Source organism: Lepus europaeus, chromosome 2 (genome assembly GCF_033115175.1).
Source record: "Lepus europaeus isolate LE1 chromosome 2, mLepTim1.pri, whole genome shotgun sequence".
Classification (NCBI taxonomy): Eukaryota; Metazoa; Chordata; class Mammalia; order Lagomorpha; family Leporidae; genus Lepus; species Lepus europaeus.
In genome coordinates, this window is record NC_084828.1 from 17,104,554 (window position 1) to 17,124,049 (window position 19,496).

The 19,496-nt window shown below is 37.8% G+C and overlaps 2 pseudogenes; both read left to right on the forward strand.

Annotated features, from left to right (window-relative positions):
- Window positions 1-3,276: 3,276 nt before the first annotated feature.
- On the forward strand, window positions 3,277-5,157 carry LOC133747377 (armadillo repeat-containing protein 8-like; annotated as a pseudogene).
- A 6,108-nt stretch (window positions 5,158-11,265) lies between these two features.
- Window positions 11,266-14,954, forward strand: LOC133747393 (E3 SUMO-protein ligase PIAS2-like; annotated as a pseudogene).
- The last annotated feature ends 4,542 nt before the right edge of the window (window positions 14,955-19,496 follow it).

A 19,496-nucleotide genomic window follows, 5' to 3' on the forward strand; every position in this document is an offset into this window, starting at 1 on the left:
ATTGATTGTGACAGTTGAATTTTGAAAACTAGCAATGCTATGCTTTTCAGCTGACTACCAGGAGTAAGAGTTTGCAGTCCTGGAGAGGGGCCCCACCGGGAGCACATGCTTCTCTGGCTTGGCGTGAGTTGCTGGATCGTGTGTTCTCTGGATCTAAATAGCGTGCTGGATCCACAAACCTCTCAGCTCCAACCTGCTCGCCAGCTCTCTCTTGTACCTGGAAGTTATTTTTAGGTGACCTATGGTGGACAGGTCTGAGATGCAATTTTCATGCCTGAGGATTGGTTTCAAAGGAAATGTTTCAAAGGATTTAATATAGTACAACGATACATATTAACAAGGGCATTTTGGTTTGCTTTTGTTGCCTTACCATTCAGAATTTCTATTTTTAGTCTTATTTCTCCTTCTGCTTGACCTTTCCCAACTCAGTTTTCTCCAACTTCACAGCTATTTCTCCTGCCAGTTCCTGAGCCCCCTCACTGCCACACAGATTTCCTTTCCGTCATTTGCTGCCAACCCTGCTGGTTCTCTACGATGAATGAGTTAGTGTTCTTGCCAGCTTCTTTTCTGTCTTTTCCAAATTCCTTTCTACTTTTACTCATTTGCTCTAAGCAGATTCTCCTAATGTCTAGATCTTGAATTTAAGCATTGACTTTCTCCTTTTGTCTACCTAAAGTGATTACACTGCAAATCATTCTTAATCTTGGCTTCTGGATCTCCTGTTTAGTTATTTCCTTGCCCTCATAGTCAGCCTCCCATCTACATCAGATTGTTAAAGCATCAAAAATAAGCAACCATACAGTCTGAATGCCTTAGTGCCTTCATCTTTTGTTTTAGAACCACATTCTAGTTGTGTTAATCTCCCATCATCTTAAAATCTACTTAGTTTACCCATTCACCACACCTCCTTTGTTCCTAGAGTGACAAGAATTACTGAGAACACACATTTGTAGTGAATCTTAAAGCACTTTGCATTAAGAATAAACAATAGAATGCAACTTAGATCTTTACTCAATTCACCAAGAAAATGATAGAATGGAGTTCATGCACGACGCAGAGCCACACTAGCTATATCTCCCCTGCCTGTAGTCTCTTTCCCATGCCTGGAGAAAGCTCCTAAACATTCATTCTGCTTTCCCACAATAACCCTCTACCCACTCTTCACCATGGGAATTTACTCTCGGCCTTACATTTATTCTTTTACTGGTCAATTTCTCCTCTATGCTTTGCTCTAACATACCTGAACAACTTAATACTTCATTATGGCCTTGCATCCCTACGAAACTTCCTTTGCCTCTTATAAGTTCTCTATTGCTGTGAAATAGCACTACCCCTTTTTTGACTGGATGGCTGGCTCCTCTGTTGAATTCAGCCAGGCTACTCATGCATCTGTATTTGGCCACAGGCTCCCCTTAGTGTCTGGGCTGTTGCTACCATTGTTGAATAGTCAAGGGTGCAGAAGAGGCAAAAATGTAGGTGAAATTTCTTTAAAGAAATGATATGAAATTTTTTTCTTCATCATTCCTTCTCCTGTTCTGCTCCCAGACTACAAAGTATTTTTTACAAATATATGAAAATGCATCTACTGTTTTCACTATCTATTCCAACAGTTTAACCAAAGATGGGTTCTTTCTATCCCTGTAACTCTTAGTTTGAAAGATTCATATGAGACATGTATTGAATATGTATAACACTTTCTAAATAGATGAAAATCCCATTGCCTTATTCTGTCATATGTGATATCTCTAGTAATGATGACCATAACCTTTTATATTGAAAGTAATTACTAAGCATTTGATGAACAAATTCAAAGAAGAATAGCAATTGACTAATGGAACTCAAAGCAATACAAGCAATCCAAATTTCTCCTCTGATACTTATTAATTCTCACCTCCTGCTAGGTTTGGGTTTAGTTTGCTCTTGTTTTTCTAAGTCCTTGAGATGCATTATTGCATTGTTTATTTGAGAACTTTTTTTTAATGTTATACATTTGCTGCTATAAACTTCCCTCTTAATGCAGTTTTTGCTGTGTTGCACAGATTTTTGATATATTCTGTTTTCATTTTCATTTGTTTAAAGAATTTTTAAAATTTCCACTTAAATTACTTCAATGGTCCATTGATCATTCAGGATCATGTTGTTCAATTTCCATTTATTGGAAAATTTTTTATTGTTCTCGTTAACTTCTAGTCTTATTCCTTTGTGGCCTGAAATTATACATAGCATGATTACAATTTTTAAAAATTTACTGACAATGTGATACATCACAAAGACACATGAAAAAATGTTCAGGATCACTAGCCATCAGGGAAATGCAAATCAAAACCATAATGAGGTTTCACCTCACCCCAGTTAGAATGGCTCTCATACAGTACTCAAATAGTACTTTATACTTTGTGTTTCTGTGTGGGTGAATGAAATGGGAGAGGGAGCAGGAGATGGGAGGGTTGTGGTGGGAGGGAAGTTATGGGGTGGGTGGGAAGCCACTGTAATCCAAAAGCTGTACTTTGGAAATTTATATTTATTAAATAAAAGTCAAAAAAGAAATCAACAAACAACAAATACTGGCAAGGATGTGGGAAAAATGGTACTTTAATCCACTGCTGGTGCGAATGTAAACTGGTAAAGCCATTATGGAAGTCAGTTTGGAGATACCTCAGAAAACTGAATATAGACCTAGCATATGACGCAGCCATCCCACTCCTGGGAATTTACCCAAAGGAAATGAAATCAGCAAATAAAAGAGTTATCTGCACTCCCATGTTTATTGAAGCTCAATTCACAATAGCTAAGACAAGGAATCAACCCAAATGCCTGTCAACTGAAGACTGGATAAAGAAATTATCGGATATGTACTCTATGGAATACTACACAGTGGTAAAAACATGAAATCCAGTCATTGGCAACAAAATGGATGAATCTGGAATACATCACGCTTAGTGAAATAAGCCAGTCATTCAAATACCATATGTCTCCCTGATCTGTAATAACTGATAGAGCACCTAAAAGGCAATCTGTAAAAGTGACATTGACACTTGAGAAGCACTGACTTGAATAGCCCTTGTGTTGACTGTCGAGGAACAGTGTTTTTTCCTTAATGGAGAATGGGACTTGGAATGGGAAAGGGAAGAGGGGTGGGGGTTGGGAGGGCAGGTATGATTGGAAGAATCACCATATTCCTAAAGTTGTACTTATGAAATTTGTACTCATTAAATAAAAGGTTACTTCAGGAAAAAAATTTACTGAGGGAAGGCTCAAGATGCCTATTAGACTCCAATTCACACCAGTGTCCTCTCAGAAGTAAGAGCTAGCAGTTGCTACCACGTTGACAGGCTATTTGACCCTGATCCCCAGAAAGTGCTGCAAGGTGTCATAGACATGAAAAATGCTGTAATTGGAAACAAGCAGAGAGTCAACCTCATTGTTTTAGGAGCCGTTCCAAGAATGTTATACTTGCTTCAGCAAGAAACCGTAAGCACAGAGCTGAAAACAGAATGTGCAGTGGTAATAGGAAGCTTTGCAATGTGTACTGAAAGCAATGCCAAATCTCTACTGGGCTGCTATATTATCCTTGCCTTACTGTAAGGACTACTCTCCCCTGACCTGAACTTCATTGACGTTTTGATGCTCATGTCTACCTACTATCTTCATCAGTCCCCTTTCTCTAGAGGACTATTGTATAATGATGCCACAGTGATACCACACCTCATAGCACTGCTTAGGCCTCCTTATACCCAGGAGTATATCTATCAGATCCTCTCACACTGCTGTAAAGGTGCAGATAATCAATTTTATTTTACCATGATGCAGTTCATAATATTGCTCACTTACTAACTTCACTATCACGCAAGGGTCAAATGCAAGCGCTGATGTACTTCTCCAAGTTAGCTGTTGAAAACTCCCAGGTATTGATGACCCTTGTGAACGTTTTGGTTGATGAAGAATTATTGCTACAAATTTTTGTGAAGATATTACAGAGGAATAAGCCTATTGAGATACAATCCACGTTAGCAGACTTTTTAACTACACGGGTAGAGCTGGAGCAATTTGGACAGATGACAACTCTATTGCATTAAATACATTGCCTTGTTTGGTTCAAATGTGCAGTAAGGATAGAGAAGTAGAGGAGAAAGTTGAAGGAGCAGAAACTCTCATCAAATTGAGCCAGATGTTGAGCTACAGAGAATCACTGGCATAACTGATCACCTCATTGCCATGGTTGCTGATTATTTCAAGTATCCCAGTTCAGGGAATGCCATCACTGATTTTAAAAAGCTTGATTGTGACTTAAACCATGCTCACGAACTCCACCAGGGTGCATTCAAACTGTATGCCTCTCTTGGAGTAAATGATGAAGATACCAAGAAAAAGATCATTGAGACTGAAAATATGATGGACCGAGTTGTGACTGGCCTGCCTGAGTCTAGTGTCAAGGTGCGGTTAGCTGCTATCAGGTTTATCCAGATCTGTGTAGCAACTTTGAAACAGTTTCTAGGGTCATGCTTTTGGAAAACTTTAATGAAGGTTTTTACAAAATGTACCTGATAAAATCCTTTTAGTAGCACCTTTTGTGCTATGTAATTTCTTGATTTATCTTTTCCAAGCAAACAGCCAGTTTTAGAATCAGGAGTCATAGAGCTACTTTCTGGATTAACTCAAAGTGAAAATCCTGCTTTATGAGTGAATGAAATTGGGGCCTTAATGAATACAGCATTTAAGGCTGAACAAAAAATAAAAGCAGATATTTTACAAAGCTTGAGTACTGACCAGCTATTCCAGTTATTATTAGATTCAGATTTGAATGTGCTGATGAGGACTTTGGGACTTCTTAGAAATCTCCTCTCTATTTTGCCTTATATAGATAAAATAATGAGTACTCATGAAAGCATATTATGCAAGCTGTCACCCTTGTTCTGCAAGGGAGCACAACATTGAGGTCAAAGAGCAAACATTGTGCATCCTAGCCAACATAGCAGATAGCACAATAGCAAAAGAGCTTAAACAATCCTCACAGGGAATGATGAAGAAGGTTCATAATAATCCCAGGATAAATTATGAGACATGGGAATCATAGATATTCTACAAAAACTGAATCATCCACCAAATTCAAAGTTTTGTGACAAGGCAAAGATGGCATTGCAGCAGTACCTGGCATGATGGGAGCATCCCTGGGCACCTGCAAGCATCCCACACCCATGTTTAAAGAAAGTACAGGAAATAGCCTTAGTTGATTCCTTCTAATTGCACAAATCACCTTGCATCCAAGCGGCTATTTTGCAAAAGCAATTTCATTGGCTTAGATCTCAAATTCATATCAAGAACATTTTTTTAGGTAATAATTTCCTGAGAGGACTTTTTTTTTTTCTGAGCTACATGGACTCTTTATTAGACAAGCAGTTGTTTTCTTTTGGAGCTACAATTTTTTTGCCTATGCTGTAGCCACTTTGTGAGTAAAAATGAAAGTGTCTGTGTGGACACATAGATGTGTGTGTGTGTGTATGTGTGTATCATAATAAATGGGTATGTGTGCTGAGGAACCAAACACAACTCTCAGTCCACACACATCTCAAGCCTCTAAGGCGCCACTGAAAGCAGACAGTCCACTTAATATAGAGCCATAGTGTAACAAGAAAAAACACCACAGTGAAGAAACCAAATATCTCCAACATGCCATACCACAAACGCAAAAACCGAGGTAACAAGAACAAGGAAGACACTATGACGCCCCCAAATGAAAAAGACACCCCAATTCAAGATTATGAAGATGATGAGATCGAAGAAATGCAAGAAGTGGATCTCAAAAAATTGATAAGAACATTAAGAAGTTCTCAAAAACAAATTCTTGAACTACAGAAATCCTTAATGGACAAGATAGAAAATCTCTCTCGCGAAAATGAAATATTAAGGAGGAATCAAAATGAAATGAAACAACTAGTGGAACAAGAAACTGTGATAGTGACAAGAAATCATAATGAAATGAAGAATAAAATAGATCAAATGACAAACACATTAGAGAGCCTTCAAAACAGAATGGGCGAAGCAGAAGAGAGAATATCAGACTTAGAAGACAGAGAACATGAAAGGAAACAGGCAAACCAAAGAAAAGAAGAAGAAATTAGAAATCTAAAAAATATTATCGGGAATCTACAGGATACTATTAAAAAACCTAACATTCGGGTTCTAGGAGTTCCTGAAGGCATGGAGAGGGAGAAAGGATTAGAAGGCATTTTCAGTGAGATACTAGCAGAAAATTTCCCAGGTTTGGAGAAGGACAGAGGCATCTTAGTACAGGAAGCTTATAGAACCCCTAATAAACATGACCAAAAGAGATCCTCACCACGACATGTTGTAATCAAACTCACCACAGTGAAACATAAAGAAAAGATTCTAAAAGGTGCAAGAGAGAAATGACAGATTACTCTTAGAGGATCTCCAATTAGACTCACAGCAGACTTCTCATCAGAAACCCTACAAGCTAGAAGGGAATGGCGAGACATAGCCCAGATACTAAGAGAGAAAAACTGCCAGCCCAGAATATTATATCCTGCAAAGCTCTCATTTATGAATGAAGGTGAAATAAAGACTTTGCATAGCAAACAGAAACTGAAAGAATTTGTTGCTACTCATCCAGCCCTGCAAAAAATGCTTAAAGATGTGTTACACACAGAAACACAGAAACATGGTCACCAATATGAAAGAAGGTAAAGGAAGGAAACCTCACAGCAAAAGATCACAGGAAGCTCAATTTCTCTTTGACATAGAATTAAACTCTGATGCTCTGTTAAATCAATGTGTTAAAGTAATCTATTATGTTCTCTTGATGTCTGTTAAATTCTAATTGTTCAAAAACAGCTACATTTTTATTAAGAGCTATGGGTTATTTAAATATGTGCTTATTTTCAAAGATTTGAATAATCACCTTGTAACAATGATCAAATTTGGTCTATGTTATGTCATGATTTTAAGGAATCTTATTTCAACCAGATATTTTGGATTTTGAGCCTTCTTGGCATTCGTGACAGGCATTCAAGAAATCAAAGTTTCAAACAATATGGACTCTAAAATTTCCAGTAAATCCTGGACTTTGGTTTTTCCAGTTTGGGCCCAACTGAAAAAATCAAAGGACCTATGTATCTCATCTTATAGAGACACCAACTAGTCAGGCTATTTGGATTATATTATAAGTACTGTCAAGATGTGATGTGGTGCCAAACTTTAAGTTTCTATAATGGAAAATGATATTAATACAAATGTTTGAGAATTAAAAAGTCTAATGATTTTGTGTTACTAGACATGATAGTTATCTTAATGAGAAAGCCCCAGAGGCCTAAAGGGTTAAATACTTGTATAATCCTACAGGTGCTTTCAAAAATACCGTGAAGTAAGCAAGTGCCTCTTGTTGGTTGATGAGTTTATAATTTTAAACATGGCGACTTAAAGTCTTTTGTCATCCATAGTTATATATGATTTGCTGCTCATAAAACTAAAGTGTTGTTGGTTCTGTGTTTAGCTGTCCTCCTATAGGTTCCTATGGACTTTTTCCAGCCACTTCTATTGTATTCAGTACTTTGGGATGGCTCTGTAAACAGAGGAAGCCAATAATGTATTAACAGTACCAACTGAGAGAAAGTATGGTTAACTGAGGTTACTAAAAACAAAAAGCAATTCAAATCAATTGGTAATCTACAAAAAGAGTTAAAGATTTTAAAAGCTATTATTAAAATTGCTATATTGGTCTATTATGCTATGTTATATGTGTGTACATATTGTATGTCCACATGGGGAAATTTTATTAAGAGTTTTATTTTAAATGGCTTATAGATAAGATTGTCCATAAATTTAAGCTGCTAAAATCAATCAAAGATACATTTTAATTTGTGTGACCTGAATCTGTGTATCATATGTTTTAAACGTGTTGGTAGAAAGAAAAAAAACATTTTATATGGTTGTGCTTAAGGTTACTGGCTAAACAAACTACACCATGTTAGATATTTAAGAGGTGTTTTCAAATACATGATTCTTAAAATTTATAGAAGGCATTGGACCTTCTGGTAAATGTTTTCTTAAGTTGTTATCTAATGGTTGAAACGGTTTGCTAAGTATTCATGTAATATTGCTATTGTCAGCAAGCAATCTAGGTCTTGCTCCGTCACTTCTCTATTCTAAGCCCAACTTGTTCTTTCATTTCTCTATTCTCTTCAAGGTAGGAAACTAATTCTATTATGAAGGAATCTGTAGGACACACAATTTAATCTTTAGACCTTATAAAAGAGATGGCTAACATTTTTCTGTGATAGCATAGCCAAAATAAGAACTTAAATAATAATCTCATAGCTAGATTCACTTCGCCATCAGCGAAGTATACAGTAAGTAGAAAAAACCTCCCTTTCAGACCAAAGGGAAAGAAAGTTTTAAAGTGAGAATATAATTTTCCTCATGGGCATTGTCTACCTTAGAAAAACTACTACAGAATATGCCTGTGACTATAGACTTGTAGTTCAGGCCACCGAAGATTAGAGATGGGACACGGGCACTCCCTTGACTTGCATCCTCTGGTCTGCTTTAACACAAACCAGGAGGAAAAGAAAGCTAGGCATCAGAAGCAATGGGTGGCAGGCCTATTACTGGCTGATCTGTACAGTGATCTGCCCTCAAGGAGACCCAACAGGCCAGTCCACTGCAGTGGCTTTCAATGTGGTAAGCCTGGGCTTCAGCAGAAGTCAGCTTGTGAAGAGCCCTGGCAGCTCTGCCAAGAGTTGGATCACTGGAAATGGACCTGCCCTGGAGTCGAAGGATGCCCAGGTCAGAGCCACAGATCTTATTGGCTCTAAGCTGAAAAGCCCTTCACTCAGCCCAACTTCTAAAGTGACCACTGCAGCTGAGGGGATGGTCAAGTAGGGTCAGCAACATTGCAGGCAGAACTGTAAATTTCTTGTTAGAGATGCCCCTTGCCTTGACCTGGCCAGCTCTCCTCCCAGGCCAGCCAAGTAATGAAAGTCAACAGAGTGCCTTCCCCTAGGAGGTTCACACCTCCCTTAGGATATACCCCATGGGAAGAGATAGATAGGTCTGGGCCTCTTAACTTACAAGGCCTAAAGCCCACCAGATTATTATCAAGCCCCTTGTATCAGGTTCTATTTGCCTCTCAATCAGAAAACTTAATTGTAGCTTAGACAGCACCTTTCTTAGCTCCTCTAATAATGACTCTGTCCTTTGTTCTAGACCCTGTCTAGCGCACTTGGGCCTCATTCCTTTGTAATCATAACCTCTACTCTACCACCAAGGCTCTACTCCCAACCTGTGTGTACTGATGGTCCTCTTCCCCACTTAATGCTGTATAATTGTTCAAACCTGGTAAATGCCACTCTTAGGATCATTGGTTACTATCCTCACTCTGTCTTTTATGACCTTGTCTAAATATGATCAGAGTCGGCAAACTTGGAAGGCTTCCATAGCCTTGGCAACTCATGACGAGAGCCTAGGGTGGTTACTGGCGCCATAAACTAGAGTGTCAATTTGTTGGGTCAACAACAGGAGCCACTGTGTACTTGCTCCTCATGTGGGATCTCTGTCTTTAATGTGCTGTACATTTTGATTTAATGCTATAACTAGTACTCAAACAGTATGTTTCACTTTGTGTTTCTATGTGGGTGCAAACTGTTGAAATCTTTATACTAAATTGATCTTCTGTATATAAAGAGAATTGAAAATGAATCTTGATGCAAATGGAAGGGGAGAGGGATCAGGAGAGGGGAGGGTTGCGGGTGGGAGGGGAGTTATGGGAGGGGGAAGCCATTGTAATCCATAAGCTGTACACTGGAAATTTATATTCATTAAATAAAAGTTAAAAATAAAAAAAAATATTTGGGAAATATTGAGCTGTTATTTGATTAACAAGTCCTCAATGCCTTTTACTTCTTTTCTCCTCCACTTATCCCTGTAATATGATTGCTTGTTTGATTAATGGTATCCCATATGTCTTGTAAGATTTTTTCACTCCATTTAATTTTTTTCTTTTTCTTTTTGTCTGAGTTAGTTCCAAAGTATCTTCAGGATCAGAAATTCTTTCCACCACTTGGTTTATTCTGTTGTTTAAGCTCTCAGTTGTATTTTTCATTTCATTAATTGAAGTTTTCTGTTTCAGAATTTCTGATAGATTTTTAAAATGATTTCTATCTCTTTATTCAATTTCTCATTCATATAATGTAATTTTCCTCATCTTTTTGAATTGTCTGCTGTATTTTCTTGCATCTCATTGTTTCTATAGAATAATTATTTTGAATTATGTGTCAGGCATTTCATAGTTTTCCTTGAAATCACTATTTAGCAAGAGCACTATTGTGTTATCCTTTTTGTTGTTTATTTACTTATTTATTTTAAAATAAAACAGCAATTCTTTATGTTGTAAACTATTCAAAGAGCATTAACATCTCCGATTAGCTTTTTTTGATTTTAAAGATTTTTTTAAAAATCAGTTTTCATAGTAAATAGTGTTATTTGGGAATAGCATTAGTTAAGTAGGAATAACACAACTATAACTACACTTTCATTTTCCTCAAGTGCTATATGCTGGAAATCAAAGGAGCTCTAGTAGACTAAAGATATTAGGATGTCAGTCTGACCAGAATCTCATGACATCCTCTTGAAACAACTGTAGGCTGGTGCCATGGATAGGAGGATTTTAATTAGCTAAATAATCCAAATAATGCTTGGTAAGAACTTTTATAATTGTAGAAGAAAGTTTCCAGGAGAAATAATTTAGAAAGCATTCCCTCAGCACTAAATTATTAATCATTTTCACTACAGCTATTATGCTGATATCTGTATATAGTGATCAATGAAAGGATGAATTATAAGATTATAATTATAAGATTAGATTACAGATTATATAAGATTATAATTACATTTGAATTATAGATTATATAAGCATAGAATCATAAGATTAGATTATAAGACTAGGATTACAGATGAATTATAAGATTAGAATTCAACAAATTCTCATGTGGTTGAAACAACAAACCAAATATAACAATATGAAATTTGCACACAAACAAGTCTAGTACTTTACATGAATCTAATATTAATCTATGTAAGCAGAGAATAGGGTACCTGCTTTAGCAGGTTACATGTATATTATTAATTTATATCAAGAGAATGGATTTCATGTTTTTCATATATATAATTTATAATACATCAATTTATAATACTCCATATTCTCCCTCTCTTCTTTTCCCTTCCTTCTTTTCCTTTAATTTTTGGCAAAATATACTTTCAAGTTACTTTGTAATCATAATCTTTTTTTTAAAGATTTATTTTATTTATTTGAAAGACAGAATTACAGAGAGAGGTGGAGACAGAGAGAGAGGTCTTCCATCCACTGGTTCACTCCCCAGATGGCCACAATGGCTGGAGCTGCACTGATCTGAAGCCAGGAGCCAGGAGCTTCTTCCAGGTCTCCCACATGGGTTCAGGTGCCCAAGGAATTGGGCCATCTTCTATTGCTATTCCAGGCCAAGCAGAGAGCTGGATCGGAAGAGGAGCAGCCAGGACTAGAACCAGCACCCATGTGGGATGCCAGCGCCTCAGGCCAGGGCTTTAACCTCCTGTGCCAAAGCGCTGGCCCCTGCGATCATAATCTTAATCCACCACTATAAATAAAGAATTCAACAAGTAGAAAGTAGAAAGACCACTATTTCACAGAAGTATAGAAAGGTCTATAAAAATAATCAAGTCTTAAGATGTCAACTTTACTCCAACATATCCATTTTTTTGATTCTATATTTTGGAGGTGTCACATTTCCTTGTTTCTTCATGTTTCCTGTGTCCCTAAATTGATGTCTGCATATCTGGTGCAACAGTTCTTTCCGTCTGGAGTAGATTTCATTGGAAAAGACTTTTCTGTTTAGGCGGAGGCTTTGCCCACTACACCACAGTGCCAGTCTGTTTAAAGGTTTCTGAACTAAAAGTGTTACTAGGCTTTGCTGGATGGAATAAAAGTGGATGCAAGCATGGCTTCCTGATGAGGGCACTACATTTGTTGTAGATTGGCTGTAGCCCTGCGGTTCAGATTAAAATCTGAGAATTGCACACACGCCAATATCCGTGCACTCTTGAAGGACTTTCTGATTTACCCACAATCAAATCCTTGATTTTCAGCGTGGATGGTGGCTCCTTGCCTATAGAGTCTGACTTGGCTGCGGCTGGAATCCAAACATTGCCTTCCATTTCAATTACTTCTCACTCACCGTCCTCTCCTTTTGGTTCTGTGCTGCTGCCAGCCACTAAGCCTGCATTTGAGATGCAGTAGCCATTTCCCTTAATTCCTCCTGTCCATCCTGATGTGCAGCTAAAAAAACCTGCTCTTTTATGATGTTCTTGATGTTCTCATCAAGCCCCCAAGTTTAGTTCAAAGCCATATTCAACTATTTCAAGAGAAGCTTTTTATTTTATTTATTTATTTTTTAGATAGGCAGAGTTAGACAGTGAGAGAGAGAGACAGAGAAAGGTCTTCCTTCCACTGATTTACCCCCCAAATGACCACTGTGGCCGGCGCGCTGTGCCGATCCGAAGCCAGGAGCCAGGTGCTTCCTCCTGGTCTCCCATGCGGGTGCAGGGCCCAAGCACTTTGGGCCATCCTCCACTGCCTTTCTGGGCCACAGCAGAGTACTGGACTGGAAGAGGAGCAACCAGAACAGGACCAGCGCCCCAACTGGGACTAGAACCTGGAGTGCCGGTGCTGCAGGTGGAGGATTAGCCTAGTGAGCCATGGCGCCGGCCAGAGAAGCTTTTTATTTTTGTTTTGACACCTCAACAAGTTAGAGAGATGTGCATATCCAGAGATTTTTTTTGCCAGATGTCAGGAGAGATTATACAGTCTAAGTTCAGCTGAGACTTTGCCTGGCAGAGGCTAATTGTCCTCAAGAAGATAACTATCCTAATAGCCTGTGTATAAAAGTAAATGGGGAGCTGTTTACTTTGCTTGGTTATGTACCACCACCTAAAAATGGAATGGAACAGAGACACCCTGGATGGCCCTTGAATATTATGTCTTTAATTAGGTTATCTTCAGCCATGCCAAACCAGATTTCCATCTCTTGGGCATCAGAAATTGGAAAGAATTACTCCATGTCCATATATCACTGCAGCCTTGTTATTACAGAGATTAAAAATGAAAGGTATTCATTGGTTGAATTCTTTAATTAACACACAATTATTTTTAGTCATTTAAATTTAACTGAAAAGTGATCCCTGTTAAATATAAGAGTGGGAATAAGAGAGGGAGGAGATGTACAGTTCGGTGCATGCTCACTCAGACTTATCCCTAATGGCAGAACTAGCAATGTGCCAGGGGATTCCAATTCAATCCCATCAAGGTGTCATGTACCAATGCCATCTTACTTGTTAAAGTGATCAGTTTAATTTCATAATTGATCAAAAAGATAGGATTAAGTGTCAAAGGGATTACATAAACAAGACCAGTGTCTGCAAATAATAATGGGTAGAATTAAAAAGGAGAGAATGATCCTACATGGGAAGCAGGATACACAGCAGATTCATAGAATGGCAGATGTCCTAAATATCACTCTGGCCTCAGAATCAGCCCTTAAGGCATTCAGATCCAGCTAAAAAGCCCATGAGAGTTTTGCAGGCATAGAAAGCCAAGACATTGTGGCAAAAAAAAATGACCTAAATGAAAGATCTCTGCGAGTGAGATCCCAGTGGAAAGAACAGGGCCATCAAAGAAGGAGGTACCTTTCTCTGAAGGGAGGAGAGAACTTTCACCTTGAATATGGCCTTGTCTAAATAAGATTGGAGTTGGTGAACTCAAGAGGTTTCCATAGCCTTGGCAGCTCATGACAAGAGCCTTGGGTGATTACTGACATCATAAATAAGAGTGTCAATTGTTAAATCAACAATGGGAGTCACAGTGCACCTGCTCCCCATGTAGGACCTCTGCTCTTAATGTGTTATACTATGAGAATTAATGGTAAAACTATTACTCAAATAGTACTCTATGCTTCATATGTCTTTGTGGGTGCAGTCTGTTGAAATCTTTACTCAGCATATACTAAGTTGATATTCTGTATTAAAGATAATTGAAAATGAATTTTGATGTGAATGGAATGGGAGAGGGAGTGGGAGATGGGATGGTTGTGGGTGGGCGGGAGGTTATGGTGGGGAAAAGCCGCTATAATTCAAAAGTTGTACTTTGGAAATTTATATTTATTAAATAAAATTTGAAAAGAAAAAAAAGAAAGGTATTAGAAACCCTGATCATTCCAGAGCACTAATTAAAGAAAAACTTACTATAGATTCTGATAGTGAAATTGCTACACTAGCCCTTGGGTGTCCTTGATATGACCTTTAGGGAAAATGTGGCTGACAATCCCATGCTGGGCAATGACCTGTACAGATCTGCAATGTTTTGATGCTGCCCTTTATCTACAAATGAATGAGAAGAAGCCTACCTGGGTTTGTCCTGTGGGTGACAAGAAAGCTGCCTATGAAAGCCTTGTATTAGATGGGCTTTGTATGGAAATTCCCAATGACTGTTCTGATATGGATGAAATCAGATTCCAAGGAGATGGCTTTTGGTGTCCAATGAGACTGAAGAAAGAAATTATGAAGTATCCAGCCAACCGTGTGCAAAAATAGAAAGGTCAAGTGTGCTCATTAAGTCTTGTCCATTTACTGTAGCTAGTGAGGCAAGCAAAAAGAAAGTGATGTTATTGACCTAACAAGGGAAAGTTCTGATGAAGAGGAAGACCCTCCTGCCAGAAGGAAATGCATCTTTATGTCAGAAACACAAAGTAACCCAACCAAAGGGGTTCTCATGTATCAGCCACCTGTATGAGTGCCCAGTTGATCCTGCTGCTATTTTGCCTTCATTAACAGACTACTTAGTACCATTCCACCACATGCCAATATCAAGCGTGTCATCAGATTTGCCATGAGAATAAAGAAGAAGTGATATTAATAATGAACTGCAGCATGGAACATCTTCCGATGCTGTGCAACAATGAATACAAAATAAATAATTTGTCAAAAAAAAAACTATGCTAATAATTAAAGTTCCTTGACTTACAGTTGCCACAATTCAGGTCTTAGAAATGTGGGAACTTGGCTTACACATTTATTGATATTTGGTTCAACATAACTTTTGTGTTAGCATATATCCTTTCTTTTCTTTTCAAAAAATATTTATTTATTTATTTGAAAAGCAGAGTTACAGAGAGGCAGAGGCAGAGAGAGAGATAGAGGTCTTCTATCTGCTGGTTTACTCCCACAATGGCTGCAATGGCCAGAGTTGGGCCGATGTGAAGCCAGGAGCCAGGAGCTTCTTCTGGGTCTCCTACTCAGGTGCAGGGGCAAGGACTTGGGCCATCCTCCACTCTCCTAGGCCACAGCAGAGAGCAGGATTGGAGGTGGAGCAGCTGGGACTTGAACTGGTGCCCATATGGGATGCTGGTGCTGTAGGCATCGGCTTTACCTGCTACGTCCCAGTGCTGGCCCCCTATTTTTTTTCTGTTCCTTCTCTTCCTCATCAAATCTGTTAATAGGCTCGCAACCTTTTATTCTCAAAAAAGGCATTTCTCTTTATTTCAGACTTGTTAGGTATCTCACAGCCATAGTCTCCATCACCACATATCTTTATAGACAGTGGGCATTGATTAATGGCTGGAGGAATGACTATGCCTAGTGGCTTTATCTGCTAGTGTCATAATGTTACAATTCATCTTCTTTGGAAGTACTAGATAATTCTTCAGTAGCTATCATTTTACAGGCAAAAATTAAGTTGGTTTCTTAAGTAAGTATACCAAATCTTTTACCACCTAAGATACAATATCTCTTGGATTTACTCCATGTAAACCCTATTTTGAAAACAGTTGTAACCCTGAGTTGCAACTTCATTGTAAAACTGTAATGGATGTGAGGTATTTAAATCCAAACCCAGGACCGAGAGAAATTGAGTTGCTGAAATAGAAAGAATGACTCTGAGGTGGAGTGCCTTGGGGGAGTTTATACATACACATATTTGATGGACAGCTCTCTAACATGTCACAAATTAGGAACACTTGCCTACCTCCAGCATAAATCATCATTCTTGTGGAAACTTTTAAGTTACAATGTTTTCCCTTTTATTTAGAGTATACTGCACTGTAGTGCATTTTCTTGGTGTTATTTGCCTTCTTGTTTTGGAAAAAGCTTAGTACCTGTGATAATGAAGGTCTTTTAAGATCTCACCTTGTTTTTTTTTTTGTGATGTCTTGCACACTTTCCATGTCTACCATGTGCTACTCCTCTGCCTGGAGCACTTTCCCATCTCTGTCTTGCTACTCTACCTACTCTTAAAGGCCTAGATCAAATGCTACTACACTGAAGAAGACTTTCTCAATCTTTAGCAGCACAATTAATTTCTTCCTTGTTTCTTCTTCCCTAGAAGGGAAGATTGCCTTGTGTAATTCATATTCTCAGAAAAGGTTTCTAGTCTTTTCTCATTGCAAGCACATTGAACGTAAAAATACTGTTTGACCTCATCTTCTCCACTGTTCCCAACAAACTGCCTGTTTGTTCTCAATAACTATTTTCTGAATTGTTGTATTTTATAAATGTTCACAAATGAAAAAGCATTGCCTTACATGGCTTGCAAGAAAAAATTCTGTTGAGATAAAAATAGACACAGAAGTAGAACTGAGGCTGAAGGGCTCCTTCTTACACAACGAGGTTGTATCACTTGGGGTTTTTGGAAAGCCTCTCAGAATTTCCGCTTCCCAAACATCCTGCTGTTCTAGCATTTTGTCCACAAGCTAAAAGGCATCAGAATAGATTTTGATAAAACAGAATATTTTTAGGCATTGTAATCAGCCTGGCTTTGCCAAATTCTTGGCCATTGGTATGTGCTGCTGAGTAATGTCAGACGCTCACACGTACACACACTGACATTTACAAGGCACGAGATGGGCTCAGCCAAGTGCAGAAACAAATTCCCTTTTTGATTGGTTCATCAGAACTTCCTCAGATGCGTTTATTGTTTGCTACCGGAGGAGCTGATGGGCTGCTCATGCTGATTGGATTTCTTTCTTTCTTCTTTTTGTTAAAAATTGACAAATACTTTTTGCTTTCTGCTTGTTAAACTTCTTATTTGGTGAAGTGTAAAGCCTTTTTACTGTAATGTAATTTTGAAATATATTATCTCAAAAACTAAAAAAAAAAAAAAGAGAAGAAAGAAGGGTGGGAAGGAGAAAAGAGAAGGGAGGGAGGAATGGAATACCATTGTATTCTTAGAATTGTATCTGCAAAGCACATTTAATCTGTTAAAACTAATTAAAAATTCAAATACAAAATAATTTGAAAAATAAATACAATAAATTTTCAATCAAGCTAATGAACACATCCATGGCCTCATCAATTTATCATTTTCTTGGTGTGATGAAAATATAAAAAATCTATTTTTGAAATACATAATACTTTATTATTAATCATGGTCACCATGACATGTAATACAGCACTAAAAATATTCCTATAATTCAACTAAAACTGTATATTCTAATCAACAATCAGCCTCTTCTTTTTCCTCATTTCTCTCTTTCCCTGTGACCCCTCATTCCTGGCTGCAGCCTCTGGTAACCACGTTTCCACTTTCTGATTCCCTGCATAAGACTTTTTAAGATTAGACATGTGAGTGAGACTATGAAGTTGTGTTCTTTTCTCTACTTTCCACTCTTTTCTTCTCTTGGAGGAACACATACAAGTGGTGGCTGTTCTTGGATATTAGGCATTTGTGAGGTTATGTAATCAACTTTGTGAGGGGGCCCTGGGCTTTTCTGAATTGGAACTAGAAAAGTTACATATGGGACTAGTGTTTTATTAAAACTCTCTGGAGGCTGGTGCTGTGGCGTAGTGAGTAAAGCTGCTGTCTGCAATGCTGACATCCATATGAGTGCCAGTTTGAGACCCGGCTGTTGACTTCTGAATCAGCTCTCTGTTATGGCCTGGAAAAACTGTAGAAGATGGACCAAGTTCTTGGCCTCCTATACCCACGTGGGAGACCCAGAAGAAGCTCCTGGCTCCAGATCAGCACATTTCTGGCCATTGTGGCCATTTGGGGAGTGAACCAGTGGATGGAACACCTTTCTTTCTGTCTCTCTCTTTCTGCACTGTTTGTAACTTTACCACTCAAATAAAGAAATGAAATCTTTTTTTTTTTTTTTAACTCTCTGGTGTGAGACTATAGGAATGAAAGCAAACAGGCTTCAACTCCAAAAGTGTTCTGAAAGATTTTAGAAAGTTCTAGATTAAAAAATCCAATATGCTTCCTGTTTTATTTCTGAAACATATTATATTTCACTTAAAAAAGATAAAAATCCATTGTTGGTGGGAATGAAAGCTAGTGCAACCATTATGGAACATAGCATGGCGATTTCTCAGAAATATGATAATAGATCTACCATATGATCCAGCCATTCTATTCCTGAGAATTTACCCAAAGGAAGTGAAATCAGGACATGAAAGTTAGCAGTAGCTAAGATATGGAATCAACCTAGATGTCCCAGCAGCTGATGGCTGGATAAAAATTTGTGGTACATACATGATAGAATACTACTCAGCTGTAAAACAGAATGAAATCCTGTCTTTTACAACAAAATGAATGCAGTTGTAAACCATTATGCTTAGTGAAATAAGCCAGTTCCTGAAAGACAAATATCATATGTTTTCTCTGATTTGTGGTAACTAATATACAGACTACAAAAAATATAATGCACATGAGTGAAATTGACATTTTCAGATTTGATTATTGTTTATAGCCCTTGTCTGTACTTTTGAGGAACAGTGGTCTTAATACGTACTACCTGTTGAATTATTTTTTTAGTGAAGGGTTAGACTTATGATTATAAAGTAAATTGAAAGTATGTCATTGTAAAAATCAAAAGAAAATTAAGAAAGGGAGGAGGAGAGGGGGAGTAAGTAAAGAGGGTAGAGTGGGAAATATCATTATGCTCTTAAAGCTGTATATATGAAATCCATAAAATTTGCTCATTTTATATAAATGGAAAATAAAAAAAAGATAAGAAGAAAGTACTATTTTATTTTTGCACTTCATAGAACATGAGTTTCTATTTAGTAACCCCTGGAATTTCAATGCCTTTCAGATGGAGAAGCATAACCTAAAAGTAGAAATTAGGGTTCTGTGTGTGTGTGTGTGTGTATGAATGTGTTTATCATTTGTCTAGATAATAATAGTTAAAATAAAGGCTTATAAACAATAAATAGAATAACAGACCAAATTATATTTCCAAAAGAGTATTGTTTTATGAGAAGAGTGTCTTTTAACATTATGGGGTTAACTCTGTGAGGTTTGTGAGTAGTCGCCCCTGGAGATTAAGTCACTGCTGAGAATTTACTCCATCTACTTCACGGTTGATATGAGATTTACAAGTTACTGGGTACTGTTCTCCTTTCAGATGCCACAATACCACCAACTGCACCCTTTCATC